Raw genomic sequence first — 21,153 nt, forward strand, 5'->3', positions numbered from 1 at the left:
GAATTATACAAGACTTGCAAGTATTCAGCCTTTTAAAGATCAATTGATTAACAAAATGCAGGCAAACTTTTCGTTGTTCTCTCCATTGCGTTCCAACTGTCCTTCAAATGCATCACATTCAAGCAGTGTAAAAGCAAAGGCAGCTGCGGCTCAGGCGACACTTCTTTTTACCCAAAAAGAGGTAGAGTTAAGAAAGAAGCAAGCATCATTAGAAGAAAAACAGATGATCGCCAAAGCAGTGGCTCTTAAAGAAAAGAAAGAAATAGAAATTGCATTAATTCTTCTGAAAGCTGAACAAGCCGCGGCAGAAACAAAAGCTGAAGTAGAGGTACTTGACGATGTCAGTGATATATGTAAACAATCAATGGTGTCCCTTGTTAATGAAATCAATCCAGTTAATGTGAGCAAGCAGGAAGTAACTACATGTACTATGAATGAAAGTATCACTAAGTTTATGTTGAGAAAAGACCAAGCATTATCAAGACTTACACAATTTACGGACAAACCGCAAGAATACCAAGGTTGGAAAGTCAGTTTTAAGAAAACTTGTGAAGACATGGATGCCACACCCTCAGAAGGAATAGACCTTTTAATCAAGTGGTTGGGGGTGGCATCCAAAAGACATGCTGTAAGCATAAAATCCTCTTGTGCCCATGACCTTAACATGGCGGTCAATCTCATTTGGGAAAGACTAGATGAAAAATATGGGAACATTGAAAGCGTTCATGCCGCAGTTATGGAGAAATTAGAAAAAGTTCCCCGGATCAATGCAAAAGAGTTTGAAAGACTGTATGAGTTGAGTGACATTTTGTTGGAGATAAACACACTGAAGGAAAAATAAACATTTAAGGCTGCTCTCTCTTATTTTGACTCAAGTCTTGGAGTAAATCCGATTGTACGAACGTTGCCAAACAATCTCCAGGAAAGGTGGGTGTCCGTGGCAAGCACTTATAAGTTAAAGCACAAAGTGCCATTTCCCCCATTTATAGAATTTCTGAAGTTTGTACAAACGCAGGCCAAAATCAGAAACGACCCAAGCTTTATTTTGTCAACGTCATTGGATACCGCTAACTTCAATAATACTCCAAGAAGTAGTCCAAGTAACAAATATTCCTCAACGAAACCCGGGATATCAAACACAGTGATGGCTAGAAAGACAGATGTTATGTCTAAGGCCACACAAATGTGGAATGTGTTATTCACAAGAGTTTTAGTCATACGACTGACAGATGTAGTAGTAGCTTAGCAAAATCCTTCAACGACAAGCGAAAGGTGCTGAATGATAACAAACTATGTTTCAAGTGTTTCGGAACTGGCTATCATAATCTAACGATTGTAAGGCAAACATTGTTTGTTCTAAATGCAACAAGTTCCACAATACAGTGATGCACATTGAAAGCAATGGAACGCATGGCAGGGAGTACGTTAACACTGAAATGCCCAGAAGAGAACTGAATAGCTCTGTAAAATGCACACAAATATATGGTCGAAAAGGTTTCACAGGGAAGTCGTGCGCCAAGATAGTGCTTGCAAATGTGTATCGCAAAGGAAATGAAGAGAACAAGATAAGAACATATGCAATTCTAGATGATCAGTCGAATCGTTCTTTGGCAAGACCTGAACTTATGAACACATTGATGCTTGATTCCGAAATTATTGAATATTCAGTCAATACCTGTAATGGAACTATCGTTACAGAAGGACGAATGGCGTCTGATCTTGTAGTTGAAAGCCTTGACGCCACTGTTACATTCAACATACCTTTTGCGTTAGAGTGCAAAACAATTCCGAACGAAAGAGATGAAATTCTGACTCCGGAAATTGCCTCTTACTACCCACATTTGTCAGAAATAGCCGACCAGATACCCCCTTTGGACAACAAAAGCTCAATCCAGCTATTGATAGGACGAGTTTTGATTTAGGCTCACCATGTTCTGGATCACAAAATTGGACCTCAAGATTCTCCTTTTGCCCAGAAACTGTCTCTGGGGTGGGTGATTATAGGGGAAACATGTCTGGGTCGAGTACATAGACCTCCATCTGTTACTGTCAACAAGATTAGCATCCTAGATGATGGAAGGCCAACAAACATGGCTCTGTGTACAAGCAAATTTGAGCTGATAGAGCAATATAAGCCTATGACCTCATCTAATGAACTGTTTGCGAGACATAAAAATGATGACAAACCAGGCTTATCAGTAGAGGACAGAGACTTTCTAGATTTGGTGAATAAAACACTGAAGAAAGATCCCACAGGAAAATGGACAGCCCCACTTCCTTTCAAGAAAACTCGTCAAAGCCTACCCAATAACAGACCTATGGCCGAACGACGCGCGAAACTACTGGACATTAATTTGAAGAAAAACCTCTCAAAACAAAAACATTTTGTTGACTTCATGGAAAAAATCTTTGAAAATAAACATGCAGAAGTAGCTACAAGTTTGCAACCCAATTATGAATGATGGTATCTTCCGATTTTTGGAGTTTACAACCCAAAAATGCCAGAGCAAATAAGGGGAGTTTTTGATGCCTCTGCCAAATTTGATGGTGTGTCATTGAATGATGTTCTGATGACTGGACCCGATCTCACGAATAACTTATTAGGGATACTTCTGCGATTTCGAAAAGAGGCAATAGCGGCAACTGGTGACATCGAACAAATGTTCTACTGTTTTAATGTGGATGAAAACCACCGGGATTATCTGCGCTTTTTTTGGTATGCAGATAACAATCCAGACAACCCCATGATTGAGTACAGGATGTGTGTCCATCCAGACAACCCCATGATTGAGTACAGGATGTGTGTCCAAGTTTTTGGAAACTCTCCGTCTCCAGCCATTGCGACATTTGGTCTTAGGAAATCCACTTAACATAGTGACAATGATGTCCAAGACTTTGTCAAGAATGACTTTTACGTTGACAATGCACTTACATCTCGAGCAACAGTAACTGAAATAGTTTCATTAATTCAAAAGACACAAAATACATTGCAGGAACAAGGATTACGTTTCCACAAGATTGCGTCTAACTCAGCTGAGGTCATGAAGTCCTTTCCACCTGATGATCTTGCAAAAAACATCAAGGACCTTGACCTTGACAATGCTGACTTACCTACACAGAATATTTTAGGTGTAGGATGGGATTTAAATTTTGATGTCTTTGTCTTCCAGGTAGTCTCAGACAGTCAGCCATGCACCCGTAGAGGTATTTTGAGCGCGGTGAACAGCATATTTGACCCAGTTGGATTTTTGGCACCTGTAACTATTGAAGGCAAGCTGATCTTAAGGGACATAGTTATTGCTGGTTTTGACTGGGATGAACCATTGTCTTTATTATACCAAGAGCGTTGGGAGACCTGGCAAAATTCATTAAAGGGTTTGGACAAGTTTTTCATTCCTAGACAGTATTTACCCGTAGCTTTACAGAAGGCCGAGAAGAAAGAGTTACATGTATACTGTGATGCTTCAGAACAGGCTTTAGCAGCAGTGGCTTACTTAGTAGTCACCACACCTGACGGTCATCGTTTGTCATCCTTAGTACTAGGGAAAACGAACCTAGCTCCGACAAGTGGTAACACGATACCACGCTTAGAATTATGCGCAGCCGTGCTGGCAACCGAAATTGGGAATCTTATCTTGGAACAGATAAAGATTGAATTTGAAGTGGTGAAATACTTCTCAGACAGTAAAGTAGTCTTGGGTTATATTTGTAATGCGACAAGAAGATTTCACACATATGTGAGTAATAGAATCGATAAAATTCGGAGGAGTTCTGCCCCAGATCAGTGGAGTTACGTCCCATCACATTTAAATGTTGCAGATTGTGCCACAAGAGGAGTTTCAGCCTCAAATCTTGCGAAAAGCCCTTGGCTGACTGGACCTATTTCAAGTGTGCAAGATACTACATCAAACAGTGACTTTCCACTAATCAACCCAGATTCCGACAAAGAAGTTCGTGTTCTGACATGTGCAACAAATGTATCAACCAACTTAAATCAGTTGAAGCCAGTCATGTTAGGAACATCAAGGTTCGAACGATTTTCGTCATAGGCAAGTTTGAAACGGACTATTGCCAACTTACAATTGTTCTTACAGTTGTATATGCATAGAAAAGACAGTGTTAATAGCAGTTGTGATGCTAGTTCTAGTGATAAATTGAAACAACTTGACAAAGCTGAGTGCCTTATACTCAAAAATGTACAGAAAGACTCCTACCCAGAAGAATATAGACTCCTTGAACAAAGAAAACCAGTGCCAAAAAGTAGTTCTATCATCTCACTGAACCCTTTCTTAGATGAAGATGGTGTTATTCGAGTAGGTGGGCGTTTGAGACAGTCTGATCTCAAGAAGATTGAAAAGCATCCAGCAATTATTCCGAAAAAACACCATGTAGCAACACTTCTGGTGCGACATTACCATGAAAGTGTTAAGCATCAAGGGAGACAATTAACTGAAGGTTCACTGCGGTCAAATGGATATTGGATTGTCGGCGCAAAACGACTCATTTCATCTGTGATTCAACGTTGTGTTCAGTGTAGAAGACTTCGAGGCAAACATTCTCAGCAACTCATGTCAGATTTGCCTAAAGATAGACTTGAGCCTGCGCCCCCATTTACCTTTGTTGGAGTGGACGCTTTTGGGCCTTGGAATGTGGCTACTCGTAAAACCAGAGGTGGACAGGCATGCAGCAAACGATGGGAAATATTATTCACTTGTTTGACCATAAGAGCTATAGATATTGAAGTTGTGGAAGAGATGTCTTCTTCCGCATTCATAAATGCTTTACGCAGGTTTATTGCAAAAACACAGAAATGTGAAGCTATTCCGATCTGACCAAGGAACAAATTTTGTTGGAGCTGTAAGAGAACTTGGTATTAATGTTGGTGACTCATTGGTAAAAAACCTATTGGAGAGTAAGCGAATAAATTGGGTTTTCAACCCACCACATGCTTCCCATATGGGCAGAACATGGGAGAGAATGATAGGGATAGCAAGAAGAATACTGGAGTCAACGCTATCTAGCACACCGTGTACTCTAACACATGATGTGCTGACAACCCTTCTAGCTGAAGTATGTGCCATAGTGAACGCTAGACCTATAGTTCCAGTATCCACTGATGTCGAGACACCAGAAATCTTAAGTCCATCAGCAATTTTGACACAAAAAGTGGACTTTACAGTAGAAGAATCCTATGAGCTTGGTTTAAAGGACATCTACAAACAAGAATGGAAAAGAGTTCAAGTGTTAGCAAATAACTTTTGGAAAAGGTGGCGCATGGAATATATGCAACAGCTTCAACCAAGGAAAAAGTGGGACATTGACCAAAGAGATCTTGCCGAAGGAGACCTAGTTCTTGTGAAAGACACTGAAGTAGCGCGAAATCATTGGCCGTATGGTGTTGTGGAAGAAGTTCACAGAAGCAAAGACGGGAAAGTTAGGAAATTGAGTGTTCGGATGAGAAGGGATGGAAAGAATGTCGTACTTTTGAGGCCAATTTCTGAATTAGTGTTACTATTGAGCGATGACTGACACTGTGCCCCAAAGCTACAATCAAATGTGCTGATTTTCAATTATTAATGTGAACATTACATTGTGTATATAGTAGGTGTGTATTTTGAACTGTAAAAATCTTTGTGTTTTGGAATGAACATTATATGCTGATAAATGACTTAAACCTGTGACTTTTACCAAACCAAATGTTAATTAATTATTATTGTGTTTTGGACTTCATTTTGAAATGTATAACTCTAGTCATGTGTGATGTAAATATGTTATAATTTTTCATGTTTTGAGCCATAAAATCAGTATTGATTTTTACGATATGATTTCATTTTTGAATTATAATGCAGGATGCTTGTATTATCATGTTTCTTTATTGTCATTTTAAAAACGTGTATACATAGATTTTTGTGGTGTAGAAAACAAAATTTTCTAGTTGTTTTCAAAAGATTTTCAGGTGACTTGTGGTCATCTATGGTCTTAATTGTTTTTGAAAGATTTTCAGGTGACATGTGGTCATCTATGGTCTTTATTGTTTTAAATGTTTAATAAGTGAAATTAAGTTTTTCCAAGTAGTGTACTTGAAGCTCAGAAAGTTTATTTCCAAGGAGTTGATTTTTTTTTTTTATATCAGACGGGGAGTGTGTTGTAACCGTTTTTTCTTGTCGTTAGTTTCTGTGGGCTCATCATTTCGATCGAAAGTTTACGTACTCGAAGCGGAGTTTTTTCCCGCATTTACAAAAAATAAAGTCTTTACCCTTTTCCCCCTCACGGTGTAAGTAAATTAACTTCTGTTTTGTTGAAATACGATCTCGTTATGATTTGTTAGTATAGGAATGTCTTATGTAATCCGTATAGGTAAATGTTTTAGCCAATAATGTTTCGTACCCTGATTTCGTACCCATCGTTCCGCTCCTTTATTTTTAATAATGTGATGCATTACTTGACTATCATTGTATCGTTTAGAATTTAATAATAAGGTTTTAATGTACTCAGCGTTTTCGCTACTTTATTTTCATAATATGATGCATATCTGCACTATCATTGTATGGTTTAGATTTAATAATAAGGTTTTAATGTATTTCTTTTCTCTTTGTATATTTTCAGCTTTTTACCATACATACAACATTCAATATACAGTTGAATAAAGGGTTAACTGAACAGCACTCGTTTTTCGTCTTGGCAGTGACACTAAGGAAAAAAACTTAATAGCCATTTTCATAACTGATTTGGGCTAGCATCAGACGACGCGCATTGGAGATATGTAGATATTATATTTCTTTCTGGGTGGGGGGGATGATTTTTCATCACATGTCATTATAGAAATGCATGTTAATCTTTCAGTTACCAGGGGTTTTCACTGGAAAAAAAAAATGTCTACACTGAAATTTGTTGCTTAAAATAACTTGTAAGCCAATGTTTGTCTACAGTATTATTGATTATGGTTGTGACCCCTTATGTACCAGTCCCTTTATGTACCATTACCTGTGCAAACACAAGTGTTGATTGTGTCCAATTTGAGTAAATCAAATATTGTCTACTATAACATTGCAATTCATTGTACTGAAACATTTATTTCTTGCTATCAGAAAAGTTTTAACAATTTGGAAAAAAAGTTAAATAAAACTGAGTGATTTAGTAACTCAGTTCTTACTAAGTAAAATATTGCTGAATTATATGTTATATCTATTTTGTTATTGCAATTCACAATGTAATGTTAAGAACACACATATTGGCATAAAATATAATCTATGGCAATATATTAGTCTAAATTCATAAATAATATCAGATACCATCTGATATATACATATATACATGTATTAATCAATATACAATATACATATAGCATATATTTATTTAAGAACACTTTATTTCAACTCATTGATTAATACATGTATATATGTATATATGTCACAAAATACATTTAATTATAAACACACATTCATATTAAACCATATATTATGTATCTCTATATATTATATACATGGTACATAAAGGGTCAGATAGTGGTACATAAAGGGGTGGTACATAAGGGGACTGGTATGCTCATTGTGTTTCAGGCCGCCATGTTGGCTGTTTGTAAATAAAGAATATATTAAAGCTTCTGAAATTAACCGCCAAAGTTACAGGAAAACAGAGAGGCCCTGCAAGAACAGAGAAATCCAAATCCACTACACTACCGCTATTGATTCCTTGCCCGTCCATGACTAATTTTTTTTCTTTTTCGTAAATTCTTTAATAGCACTATTTCGGACGTCATTTGGTTTTCGGAAACTTTTTTCTTGGTTTTATATTACAGTATATAGCAACTACCAAATGACGTAACATAGCATTATTATTTATTTATATAAACTTTTTGGGTTATTTACCGGTGCGGTGCGTGTTATTTATGTTATACTGTCAGGTTATTAACGGCAATTAGATTAAATTTATATATATTGGTTGATTGTCCCAGGATTGCGTTTGTAGTGATTATTCTTTCTTTATACCTTGTCGATTTCTTTTTCTCATTCAATTCCTACAATGTCCTTTCACAACAAAACATCCAAGGGGCAGAGCAAGAACCTGGCCCCTTTACTAGGGGAGGCACTTTCAGGGTTAGATTCCCATCATCTTACTCACAACATCATGCCCTTTAAGTGCCTCCTCCAGTCAGTTGGAAGCGTAGGCCCCATTATGTCTTTTTTCACTATTTTTCAACTGGCCTCGTGTTTGGCTAAGGAGCTCCCTGGACTCGTTGAGCGGACTGTGCCTCTTGCGTCCGGTTGCATTTTACTGCAACTCAAGTCCGCTCAGGCGCTTGCCACCCTACTCTCTAGGGGGACTTTCCACCTTGGCAGCGTCGCAGTCCGGGCCTTATCACCTTCAAACATGAGGTCAGTTTCAGGTTTCATAGCAGGGATCCCGGAAAGTCAGGAACTCATGGAACTTCAAGGAAATCTTATATTTAGCCCTGCGATTCCCCTTTCCGAACTCTCTATAACTAACTTGGAAAGGGTTAACCCCTATCGCCCTGCGCCCCCTGGCTTTCCGAGACTGGTCAAAATAACTTTCCTTACATCTATCCCAGTCCCTAACAAAATCCTTGTGAAGGGCACGAATATTGCCCTTGACATTCGTCCCTGCCCGGTCCAACCTGCCCGGTGTTTTAACTGCCAGGGTTTTGGACACATAGCCAGCAGGGGTAAATGCTCCAGCATCACTACCTGTTGCCGCTGCGCCGGTACTACTTGCCAGAGAAGGTGCACCAACAAAACACGTTGGTGCGCCAACTGTGGCGGCCCGCACTCTGCTTCCTACCAGGGGTGCCCCTCCTATAAGAAGGCTGTCTCCTTAGCCACCTTCGCTCATTTTTATGGGGTCACCTGGTCCGAGGCGGAGAGCAGGCTATTTATGCCTGACACTGAGAGCCACAGCGTGGGCGCCCGTAACACAATCAACACAACCGGTTCCAAGTCATCAACCAAACATGCCTCTGCCGGTATTATCACGCCCCAAACCGAGAGGTCATGTCCTTTAGTTGAGGGGCTAGTGGGTAAGAGTACCCCCCCTCAACCTTTAAATAGGGAATCCCCCCCCAAGGTTACTATTGTGGAACCGGTAACCAAACACACACCCGATTTATGCACCACCACCCCTGTATCGCCTATCCAGGGGGATCCACCCACTCAGAGACGCCCTCCTGTGGCTACCAGGGGGTCCTCCCCGTCCACCACGTTGACCGACGGTGCTAGCGACACCACTTGTAGTGGTCCTACACTGTCGGACGACTCTATGTTTGATATCACGGGGAGAGACTCTCTGGTGTCAGTGCACTCCAGTATATTGGAGAACCTTTCTATCTCTGGTATCTGTGAAATAGAGGAGGAACCCCGAGTTAGTGTCCCCCCTAACCGTCCCAGAATGGTCGACTCCCAGACATCCCCAATGAGCTCCCCTTCCGACAACACCAGCAGACGTAACTCGTTTGCTGGGGACTCATTTATTAAAATCAAGGATCCGCCAGCAACAGGTCCCACATATAGGAAAATATATCTCAGCGAGCTGGCGGATCTGGTTGCTGAGATAATAAAGGACCAGAAAAGGCCCACTGGGAGTCGAGTTATATCTTACATAAAATCCATTCTGGAACTGGGGATCCTCCAATAGTAGTAGCAGATCCAGGATGCCCCCCCCCCGGCCAGCGGTACCCTCCCCGCAAATAAGAAACACGTTCGGCTTGCCAGGACCCCCGCGAAACTCAAAGGGGCCTGTGCAGGCCACAAACTAGGAGTTAAATCTCCTCACCACTCAATAAATCAGATTATACGCAAGTTAATTTCGCACCACTATGGACAGTAACCTGCAAATAATTTCATTCAATGTTGGTGGTCTTTCCGCCAACAAATTTACTGAATTAAAATATTTTATTGACTGCAACCCTAATACCCATATCATATGTTTACAGGAAACTAAATTTTCAAATATTTCTGTAAAACAAATACCAGGGTATAACTGCGAATTTAAGAATTATGTTACTTCAAACCAAAATATTGCTGGTAGTCTTGCCATATATATTAAAAGTACAATTAATTATGAACATCTGGGAGTGAACAACCAATTTAAATCTGATGGTAGCACTGCTATTGAGGCATTAGCAATTAAATTGGTTATTGACAAGAACCGGCCTCTTATCCTGGTCAACTTATATTCAAGAGGATGTGATCTTGAAACCCTGAACGGCCTCTTTATGGAATTAAGGACCATTAAAGGACCCTTTGATGTAATATTCACAGGTGACTTTAATGCACATCACCCTGCTTGGGGTTCCATAAATTCAGATGCAGAAGGTCGGGCGGTAATAGAATGGTTGGACGAGCAAGATCTTATACTGCTCAATGACGGTTCTCCAACCAGGCTTAACCCCACTGGTTTAAACTCCCACATTGACCTTACTGCTGTTAATGCCAGGATAGCAAGTGCGTCTGCATGGGCAACTGTTAAAGATACCATGGGATCTGATCACCTCCCACAACAGGTTACCCTGCTCAACTATATTGCACAGGGAACTGAGGCCCAATGCTCAGGGGAGCAAAAGTTTTTATTGGAAAAAGCTAATTGGGCTCAGTTTAGGGACCTCTGCTCAGATCTCTCCCTTGCAGATGTTCACTCCCAGGATCCAAATCTGTTTTGTATTAACTTAACCAGCAGGATACTGTCCATAGCGGAATGTAGCATACCGGTCTCCTCCGGCAAGGTCAAAGCCAGAAATAGGGTCCCGTGGTGGAATGAGGCGTGCTCCAATGCGGTACAGGATCGTAAAAATGCTTTAAAAATTCTTAAAAAGAACCCCGCTGAGCATAATCTTCTTAATTATAGGTCCCTCGAAAATCAGGCAAAGCGGGTTATTTTGGACGCAAAAACTCAAAATTGGAAAGAATTCTGTGATTCAGCTATCATTAATAAGAAAAATACTAGGGATTTTTGGCAAAAAATTCACAGAATTAAAGGAAATTCATTCACCCCTGTACCGCTACTTAAATACAAAGGCGAAATTGCCACTACCCCAAGGGACAAGGCTCAATTTTTGGTACGACATTTCCAATCTGTCTCCAGTGACTCAAACCTTCCCGTTAAAACTCTGAATTATCAAAAGCGGTTTGAGACTGAGCACCGAAATATTTTAAATGAGCCTGGGGATAATAGCACGCCTCTCAATTTACCTTTCACTATTACAGAATTATTAAGTGCCATTAACAGCAGGAGCAACACCGCCACGGGGCCTGACAAAATAGCATATTTAATGTTTAAAATATATGCCAGCCATAACTCTAAAAATCTGGCTTAACCTATTCAATCAGGTGTATAGGACAGGCAGGATACCACCCGAGTGGAAGCAGGCCACAGCGATTCCAATTCCTAAACCCGGTAAAGACAAAAATGATCCAAACTCATATCAACCAATAAGTCTAACATCACATGCAGGTAAATTACTAGAAATAATGGTCAAAAATAGATTAGAACACTTATTGGAATCAAATAACATACTAAACCCCTTCCAGTCTGGCTTTAGGAAGGGGCGATCTACTCTTGATCAGCTAGCTAGATTACAACATGATATTCTTTCTGCAAAAAATCAAGGGCAATCAGTATTAGCAATTTGTTTGGACCTTCAGGCCGCCTTTGATTTAACATGGACCTTCGGCATACTAAAAAAGCTAGCTGACTATGGAATCACTGGATACTGTTTCCACTACCTCAGAGCATTCCTAGAGGGCTGTAAAATCCAGGTCAGGGTCGATGGGGAGTTATCAGAGGTAGCCATAACTGACCGCGGAACCCCTCAGGGGTCAGTAATATCCCCAACTCTGTTCTCCCTCATCGTAAACGGTCTACCTGATGCCATAAAAGACTCAGGAATGGTTATCTCCCAGTTTGCCGATGACTCAGGCACTTGGTTAAAGGGGTCTAACATGTTACGCCTGCAAAAGAGGGCTCAAGCAGGCTTAGACTCCATATGGAAATGGGCAATTGAATGGGGATTCAAAATTTCTCCAACCAAAACAGTAGGAGTACTATTTGGCGAACAATTTCAGCACTCTTTGGACTTAAATTTAGGCGGCACCAAAATTATCTTTGAAAAAGTGGTGAAATTTCTAGGTATGTACCTAGATAAACAGTTAACTTTTACTCACCACTTCAAATATTTGGCAGAAAGGTGCGAAAGGGACCTAAATTTAATGAGAATGTTAAGAGGCACAGGTTTCGGATCAGATAAAAAAAGCCTCTTAACACTCTACAAGTCCCTTATACATCCAAAGCTAGATTATGGAGCCCAAATCTATGCATGTGCTAAGCCAAACGCCCTAAAAATGGTTGATGCCATTCAACACAAGGCCCTAAGGATAGCTCTGAGAGCCCTAAACTGTACACCGGGTGCACTGCTAGAGGAGGAGGCCGGTGTGTTACCTCTTGACTTGCGTAGAAAACAACAGTCCCTCAATTTCTGGGCCAGGGTTAAGTCTCGGCATGGTTCAAACCCCGTAAACAAACTTGTCGGGACTGGCACCTTCGTCAAGGGGAAAATACTTAAGCGTAAGCATGTCGCCCTACCTTTTGGTGCGAGTATTAGGACCCTGGTTGAGGATGCCGGTCTCGACAAGGTACATGTAGCAGACCTGAGGCCCTCCAAGGCCCCCCCCTGGACGCTTGGACCCATTGATGTTGACCTATCACTCTCTAATAAAATAACGAAAACTGACTTGCCACAACTCATCAAGTCAGAAGCTCTCTCTCTTATAGATAATATGTATGCTGAGCATCTAAAAATCTACACTGACGGCTCCAAATGCCCTAACTCTGGTTTGGTAGCCAACTCTTTTGTAATCCCTTCAAAAAACATTAGTAAAACGCACAGGCTCCGCAACAATCTCTCTATTTTTACAGCAGAACTTTTGGCAATTAAATTCTCTCTGTGCTGGATATTGGTCAATAAACCTACTAAAACTGCTATTTTATCAGACTCAATGTCATCTCTTGAGTCCATAAAAAACAGAAATAGCAGATCTAGGCCTGATATTTTAGCTAGCATTTTGGAACTTCATCAACAGTGCCTAGATAAATCTTTAAAGGTCACATTAGTATGGTGTCCAGCACATGTCAACATCAGTGGGAATGAACAGGCCGACAGGGGGGCCAAAGAGGGCCTCTTGAGGGGGGCCGTAGATGTGGGGGAACCCCTGGCACCTTCTGAGATCTACTCCCTGACAAAGAAATTTGTTTTGGGCGAGTGGAATCTCCGGACCGACAATTTGTCTTCCCGTCGACATACTTTTACTAGACCTGCGAAAACCCTCAGGCCGCCTGACAGATACTCAGCAAGCATTGTGCTTGACAGAGCCATCACGCGCCTGAGGATGGGAACCACCCTATTACCCGGTGGCGCAGGAAAGTATGTCCTCGGTATAGACCCTGCATGTCCTAGGTGCCAGGAACCTCTCACTGCGCCCCACATGCTGCTACACTGTCCTAACCATAAGGCGCAGAGGGACCACCTTGAAGCTGCATTGCACTCCCGTGGACTAGTTTTTAACCTTACCAACGTGCTAGACCCCAAGGGAGCAGCTAGGGGCCCGGTCTTCTCTGCCCTCGCCAAATACTTACTAGATTGTCAAATAACTGACAAAATCTAGGTCATTGGGGGAGGGAGAGCAGCCAACACCCACATAATTATACAGTCTTGTGACTGTTTTCTTTTAAAAATGTGTAATCTCTGCACAAACCTGATGTAATCAAATAATTGTGTTGGATTTGTGTCGCTTTTACACAACCTTTATTTTAGTTTTTAATGGGTTTATTGTTCTACCCCGCCCTTTCTAAATCAGGCCAATGGCATTGACCTGGTCTTCTTTATTTTAATACATTTTTTATGAGAGCATGACGTTAGTCCACCATTTAAATTTTTCAGTTTTTTAATATAATCATATTTTATGGCATTTCTTACTACAAGAAATGACGAGGCTGTCCAGTAACCCGGGATCGTTGGCTGCATTGCACCCCCTCCCTTCCTCTTTGACACCCCACCCTTTCCCCTTCAAACTCGAAGAACCATGTCGGACCGGAGTGCACGGTGCAGGGCCTTATACCATTATAAACACCTATTTAGCCCTATCTAGGACAAAGTATTGTCGAACTTGTTGAAAGTACTAATCTTGTACCTTGGAGTACATTAAGGATTATTATAACTGCTATCTTGTGTAGCAATTTCCTTATTTTTGTGAAAACTGCTATTTTATATAGCAAATTGCCTTAATTTTATTATTATTGCATTAACTCATGTTAAAATTGCTACTTTTATAACAAATATCCTAATTTTTATATTAAATTGCTATTTTATATAGCAAATTGCCTCGAATTTACTGTCCAATTGTCATTTTGGATACCATATAAGGTACTTTAGTATTATTTCCTCCAATGTTATCATCAGTATACTAATAATATTGGATAGATTAGAGCTTTTTGGGTTTACCTTAACGTATCTAGGTAATATATGGTCTTTTTACCATTTTACATCTTACCATTATTAATTTTCCTTCAATAGTATACAAACTATTTTTCATTTACCGTGCACTCCCTCTGGTCCAGGGGAAATAACCATTGTAGACTTCATCATCACAATTACCTCCCTTAGTACAACTGAGTGACACCACCCCTGCTGGCTCTTCTTTTCCCCCACCCACATCGGCCTACACTTCCATAAAATCTCTCCTTCTTTCAACCCTCCAGGGTGGCAACATGTATTGTAAATATATAAATGCATATAGTCTTGTACATATTGTAAATAATGTACATCTTGTACAAATTTAGCTGTCTTTGTCTCATTTTTAACTGTAAAGTACATTGTCTTACCTTTAATTTTTATGTGGCCCTATGAAGGTGACCGTTTGGAGACACGTAAGTTATTGCCCTTAACATATAGATTTTATTACTAAACCCACTTTTAAATATTGTTTTAATGCCACTCTGGGGGGATCTCTCTTTTCCATAGCCCAATCCTCCTTAAGTTCCATACAGACAGGGTCTTATGTTGGAGCATTACGGCTACATTCCCTGTCTGCAAGTGTTCAACATTGAGCCACATACATAAACTTGTACTCATTATTTTTTATTTTTTTTTAACAACTCAATACTCAATTGCAATATTAATATATAATTGAGAGTTACACACTCTATGTGATATCATATATTGTCTTTTTTTCTTTTCCTTCTCATATAACTGCATTTGCACATGCAACTTCACTCTACATTTGAGAGCTGTTAAATCAGGCTCTGGCATCCCTATTAATAAATGTTCTTAGATATAAACATATCTCTCTTATGATTAGATCTTGTTGTTTGGCGTTTAGTTTAAACTTTAAACATACACATAAAAATGGTACTTGACTATGCATGTAAACATATTGTGGCAATGTTCAACCACTTTGTGATCTGGAAAACCCTCAAATATTATTATTTTGTTACACAAACATATTACACATCTGTGTATTCCTTTTTCTATAATTAATATATTAAAATAGTCCTATTTGGATTCAAACATTTAAAACACAGATCACAAAGTCTAAAGACTCCAACAAACCCATTGCAGTATATACTGAACAGTGGGTCTGGTAATGATGCTGCCACATACAACAGTATGTGTGTTTTCACCATCTTTACCTATAAAAATTGGGCTATTCTTTCTCTCTCTCCTTCTTAAAAAACAATACAAAGAATAACATACAATAACAACATCATATGAATGATAATAATTAATAATAAGTACAGTAACGTAACAAAAACATAGTAATCTAATACTATAAAACAACTCCAAGTTCTTTTGGATTAACTCATTCTTTTTCTTTCATTTATATTTTTGCATATAAACCATTATTGTTTACTTTTTCTTAAAAGTACAAAGTCAGCCGTGGGAAAATCTATTTTAAAACGGATTGACCTACTGGCAATCCTTAATAAGAAATTTCGGCCAATCAGCGCCATCGTTATATAAGCGCATCAACCAATTAAAACGCCGCTTTTTAACCGCGTTAGGCCTATCCACTGTAGAGCACTGCGTCTTTTTAACGCTTCATATAAAGGTTATATATTTTAAACCAATAGATTTTTATTAAGGCACCGCACCAACACTGCAAAGTTTTATATTTATACCAATGGTACAGCCCAGTAAAATCGGGCTGTCCATTTTATGGCCGTTTTCGGCTTTTTATGCAGAGTTTTATGTTAAGCAGTGTGCTCGGGCAATGGTTTTTAACCGAAGTCCCGAGGGTAAATAACCCCATTAGTCAGTCGGACTGGTACATAAAGGGTGACATTCATTAATTATAACAATAATTTATATTGACACATTTTAAGTCTAAACGAACAGCCTTGTCACCATCAAGGTAGCATAAACACCATTTTGGTGATTTAATGTAAAATTATTTTTGTTACTTAAAGCATATATTTATTTAAGAACACTTTATTTCAACTCATTGATTAATTTGAACATTGTTGACAGAAACTGTCGGTCGCGAATATATATGACAATATCAAAATAACTCTTTACTTGCAGAGTGATTAATCCTCCTTCCAAACAAGATGTTTATTTGTTGCAATAACAACTATCTGCCCCTATTCATGTTAATATTCATCATGATTGAGGACAGACAGTGTTTTAAAGTTCAGAAATTAAGTCCAAACATAAATATATTTCATGCTGTTTTGTTTCGGAATAAAAATATACCACATATTAGCATTAAGAAAAAGATGATTAATTTTCAAATTTAAATTGGTTGTTTGAATTAAAAATCACTATTTTGCAAACAAAATCATAACCAAAGAATTCAGAAGTTTAAACAATTAATAGATCTAGTGCTGATTTTGATTTTAATTGAGTGTGATTGTGCCTAACCAAGCGTGACCACAGAGATAATCTTTCACAGCATGTCATGCTGTCTACAATCATCTGCAACAAAAGGCTAATTAGTGATCTGGTAACAAACAATGCCCTAGGGGCTTGTTTGTACACAATGTGGTGACTTAATATGCTCCAATCATGTACCGGTAAGGGTGTTATCTGTGTATTCATGTTGATGTTTCTGGCGATTTATACAGCCTAATAACAGGAATTAGGGGAGTGCATTTGAAAATCGGAGAGTCCATTTTTTTCAATCGCTGATTTCATGAAAATCTTATTTTTGATCGCCAACCAGGAATTGTAATAGCCAAATACGATTTTGGCGATCGGTAACGCTAACGTAGATTTATTATAAGTTATTTCTTTTACAATTTTCAAACTTAAATTATCATGATACATAATTAAACACTAATAAATCTTTTTTTCAAATCCATAATTAATAGGTACAAATGAATGTTCCACATATGAAAAATCAACAAAAGGCAATAACTCTGTAAATACTTATTAAGTAGTAATGGTTCTTGTGCTCTACATAATCTGTAAAAGCAATATTTCATTATATGAAGTTTTATTTGAATACCTTAAATACTTTTAGGTTTATTCTCCACACAAGAAACAAACTATACAAACAAGGAAAATGGCAATTATAAACTCCAAATATACTGCAGGGCTTTTCAGGCTGATTTATAGCCCTAATTGGGTCATATTGCAAAAGGCAAAAATAATTTCTTCTCAAATCCAGTGGGAATTCCGAATTGATTGTGTGATGTTTTGATAATAAGTAATAAAAATTATTTGTCTAGAAAAAGCAGTTTTCAAAAAGAAATATTCATTTAACTGTTATGTTTATGATTGGAATTAAATGCTTTATATAAGTTTTATCTTCAATATTTTAAATCTATATATCAAACAATTAAACTATGTCAAAATTTATAGTAAATTGACAAAAAAATTGGCCAATAACACTGGTGTGCATCGTATTCCAAAAATGATGAGAAAATGCAATGTTTCGACAACAAAGTTGTGGTATCTAAATGTCCACGTTCAATGTACAGGGGGGCACGCTTATACGGGAGCTTACCGCGTTTAAGTGAGAAAGTTGTTGCAAAACTTCAAAGATGGCGTCGTTTGTTGGATTTTCTTAAAGGAAGGGAGGATATTTTCACCCGCTAAGCCCCTTTGTATTTATAATTATTTTAAATGAATACGCCGTTTCGGCTCTCCGGTGTGTGTGCTTCCCTCGGTTTTTTGTTTCAAGATCGTAGACGTCGGGATAAAAAAGTTATTGAAGGAAAACCGTCCACAAATCTGTTGTCTTCTTACGGGACGTTCGAGAAATTGGATGTACAAATATCATTTTCTCTTATAATACACAGTATTGACACGCGTGAACAGTAAAATATAAATAAAATCATGATTATTTCATTTAACCGACGCCGTTTTATCACTGATAATTAATTTATTGGCAAACATTATTGGTTTAACCCCTTTATTTGGAACTGACGTCCTTTTAAGCACATTTTGGGACCTGACTTCCAAATGACAAACAGCTCTTTCATATGCAAAAGAGCTTGACATGATATACCTACCCATCTTAAATAAAGTGTATATGTGTACTTCAATAGTATAGTTTTATAGCATGTTACGTGGTGCAATATAAGTGTTTTCTTAATCACGTTACTTACTGTAGAATTATAATAATGCTGTTCGAAAAACCTGCCGACCAATTGAATCAATTCACCTATTTTCAAGAAGATGGGTTGTGTGGTGGCTGATGTACGAGATAACAGAACGTTTATCTTTCAGTAATATTATAATTAATTCCATGTATTTTATGACGTGTCGAACTTCTTCTGCTATGAACTTTTTTTAACCATTCTTTTACTGTCTTTTCAGATGATGCAGGTTAAAGGGAAAAAATAAGTGCATCTTTCGTTGCAGTATATGTAATCAGGAATTTTACATCAGGGGAGGATTGAGATATCATGCCCCATTCATGGACCACATGAGTTTAAATGTAGGATATGCAAGAAAGAATCCTTCAACAGAGCCGGACTAAAACAGCAAATAAACAAGGGCTGTTTGTAAAACATGCATGCCCCCCATATGGGCTGTCCGTTGTAGTGGCAGCCATTGTGTGAATACGATTTTTGTCACTGTGACCTTGACCTTTGACCTAGTGACCTGAAAATCAATAGGGGTCATCTGCGAGTCACGATCAATGTACCTATGAAGAGTCATGATCCTAGGCAAAAGCCTTCTTGAGTTATCATCCGAAAATCATTTTACTATTTCGGGTCACCGTGACCTTTGACCTTGTGACCTCAAAATCAATAGGGGTCATCTGCAAGTCATGATCAATCTACCTATGAAGTTTCATAATCCTAGGCGTATGCGTTCTTGAGTTATCATCCGAAAACCATTTTACTATTTCGGGTCACCGTGACCTTGACCTTTGACCTAGTGACCTCAAAATCAATAGGGGTCATATGCGAGTCATGATCAATCTACCCATGAAGTTTCATGATCCTAGGCGTATGCGTTCTTGAGTTATCATCCGGAAACCATTTTACTATTTCAGGTCACCGTGACCTTGACCTTTGACCTAGTGACCTCAAAATTAATAGGGGTCATCTGCGAGTCATGATCAATCTACCCATGAAGTTTCATGATCCTAGGCGTATGCGTTCTTGAGTTGTCATCCGGAAACCATTTTACTATTTCGGGTCACCGTGACCTTGACCTTTGACCTAGTGACCTCAAAATCAATAAGGGTCATCTGCAAGTCATGATCAATCTTCCCATGAAGTTTCATGATCCTAGGCATATGCGTTCTTGAGTTATCATCCAGAAACCATTTTACTATTTCGGGTCACCGTGACCTTGACCTTTGACCTAGTGACCTCAAAATCAATAGGGGTCATCTGCAAGTCATGATCAATGTACCTATGAAGTTTCATGATCCTAGGCCCAAGCGTTCTTGAGTTATCGTCTGACAACCACCTGGTGGACGGACAGACCGACAGACCGACCGACCGACATGAGCAAAGCAATATACCCCCTCTTCTTCGAAGGGGGGCATAAAAACACGAACATAACAAAACACGTACAACTGATGTTTGTAGTGTTTTTGTTTTATTTAAAAAGTCTACATAGACACGTCTGACATATAATTGCTATGAGTGCTACTTACTTACACGTTTTATTCCGTACATGTCATGATGCTAGTTTCTCACTTTGTTATGAAAATAAACCATTATCTGTGTTACGTCATTTCTTCCTACGATGTCTCTGCATAAATTTTCAATTGTTTTCAGCACTTACATACATGATAAAAAAAGATTTGGGTCGGATTTAATTCGTTATGCATTTGACATATAAACATTACTAACGATTAGAAGGCAATGTTAGGAACAAACGAAATAATCTTTCTAAGTGAACCAATACTTTATTCCCTCAATACAAAAGTCATAAATATTATGTATTCACATAGGTATAAAAGAGAAAAAAACATACATGTATAAAAATTATATTTATCACTTCTACTGAAATCATATCGTGTATTGCATTTGCACAAATCTTTCTATCCACTACAAATTCACTTTTTGCGATTATAATATAGTGACCAACTCAGAACTGGTTTAAAAGAAGGTCGTCCAAAATGTGTCACATCAAAGTCACATACATGTATCAGTATCGTTATGGTGAAACGCGTCAAATGTCATTGTATTAAATAAACAATTCATATTTAAGTATAATAAAAAAAACATCCACCGATATGCATCTTCTAAGCAGATGTCAGGTATTCCAAATTGCTTTATGTATTCCGAATCGCAACAATGGCAGTATTTGGCTACATTAACCTTATACTAGTATCAAACCGGCTTTACCCTCTTCTGTTTTTCATTACACTTTTATTGCACGTATATGTGATTGTTTGGCAAGGTACTTCGACGTAATCTTTTTTGTTTGATTGGTGGGTTTTCATGTACCTATCGCATTCTAGAGCGGTACACACTTCGTTACGCCGTATTTTTTTATCTTGGCATCCTCAACATATATAACTGGCGTCTAGATATCTGGAAATAGTAAGCATAGTATTCCGTTGGATGCATATTCAAACACAAGTATGTCCATATATGTGTTAAAATATACAGGTAAGAATTACACTGTGTTTATAATACCGTCGAATGTCTTATATTACACACACTTAATGTTAACGT

At 38.6% G+C, this 21,153-nt stretch overlaps 1 long non-coding RNA gene across 1 annotated transcript; it reads right to left on the bottom strand.

Annotated features, from left to right (window-relative positions):
* Nucleotides 1-19,369: 19,369 nt before the first annotated feature.
* Nucleotides 19,370-20,011, bottom strand: LOC127858224 (uncharacterized). Its single transcript, XR_008038817.1, has 2 exons — nucleotides 19,813-20,011; nucleotides 19,370-19,667 (listed from the first exon to the last, which is right to left on the bottom strand). It is a non-coding gene; the product is annotated as an uncharacterized LOC127858224 (long non-coding RNA).
* Nucleotides 20,012-21,153: the final 1,142 nt, after the last annotated feature.

The sequence above is a fragment of the Dreissena polymorpha genome, chromosome 14 (assembly GCF_020536995.1).
Source record: "Dreissena polymorpha isolate Duluth1 chromosome 14, UMN_Dpol_1.0, whole genome shotgun sequence".
Classification (NCBI taxonomy): Eukaryota; Metazoa; Mollusca; class Bivalvia; order Myida; family Dreissenidae; genus Dreissena; species Dreissena polymorpha.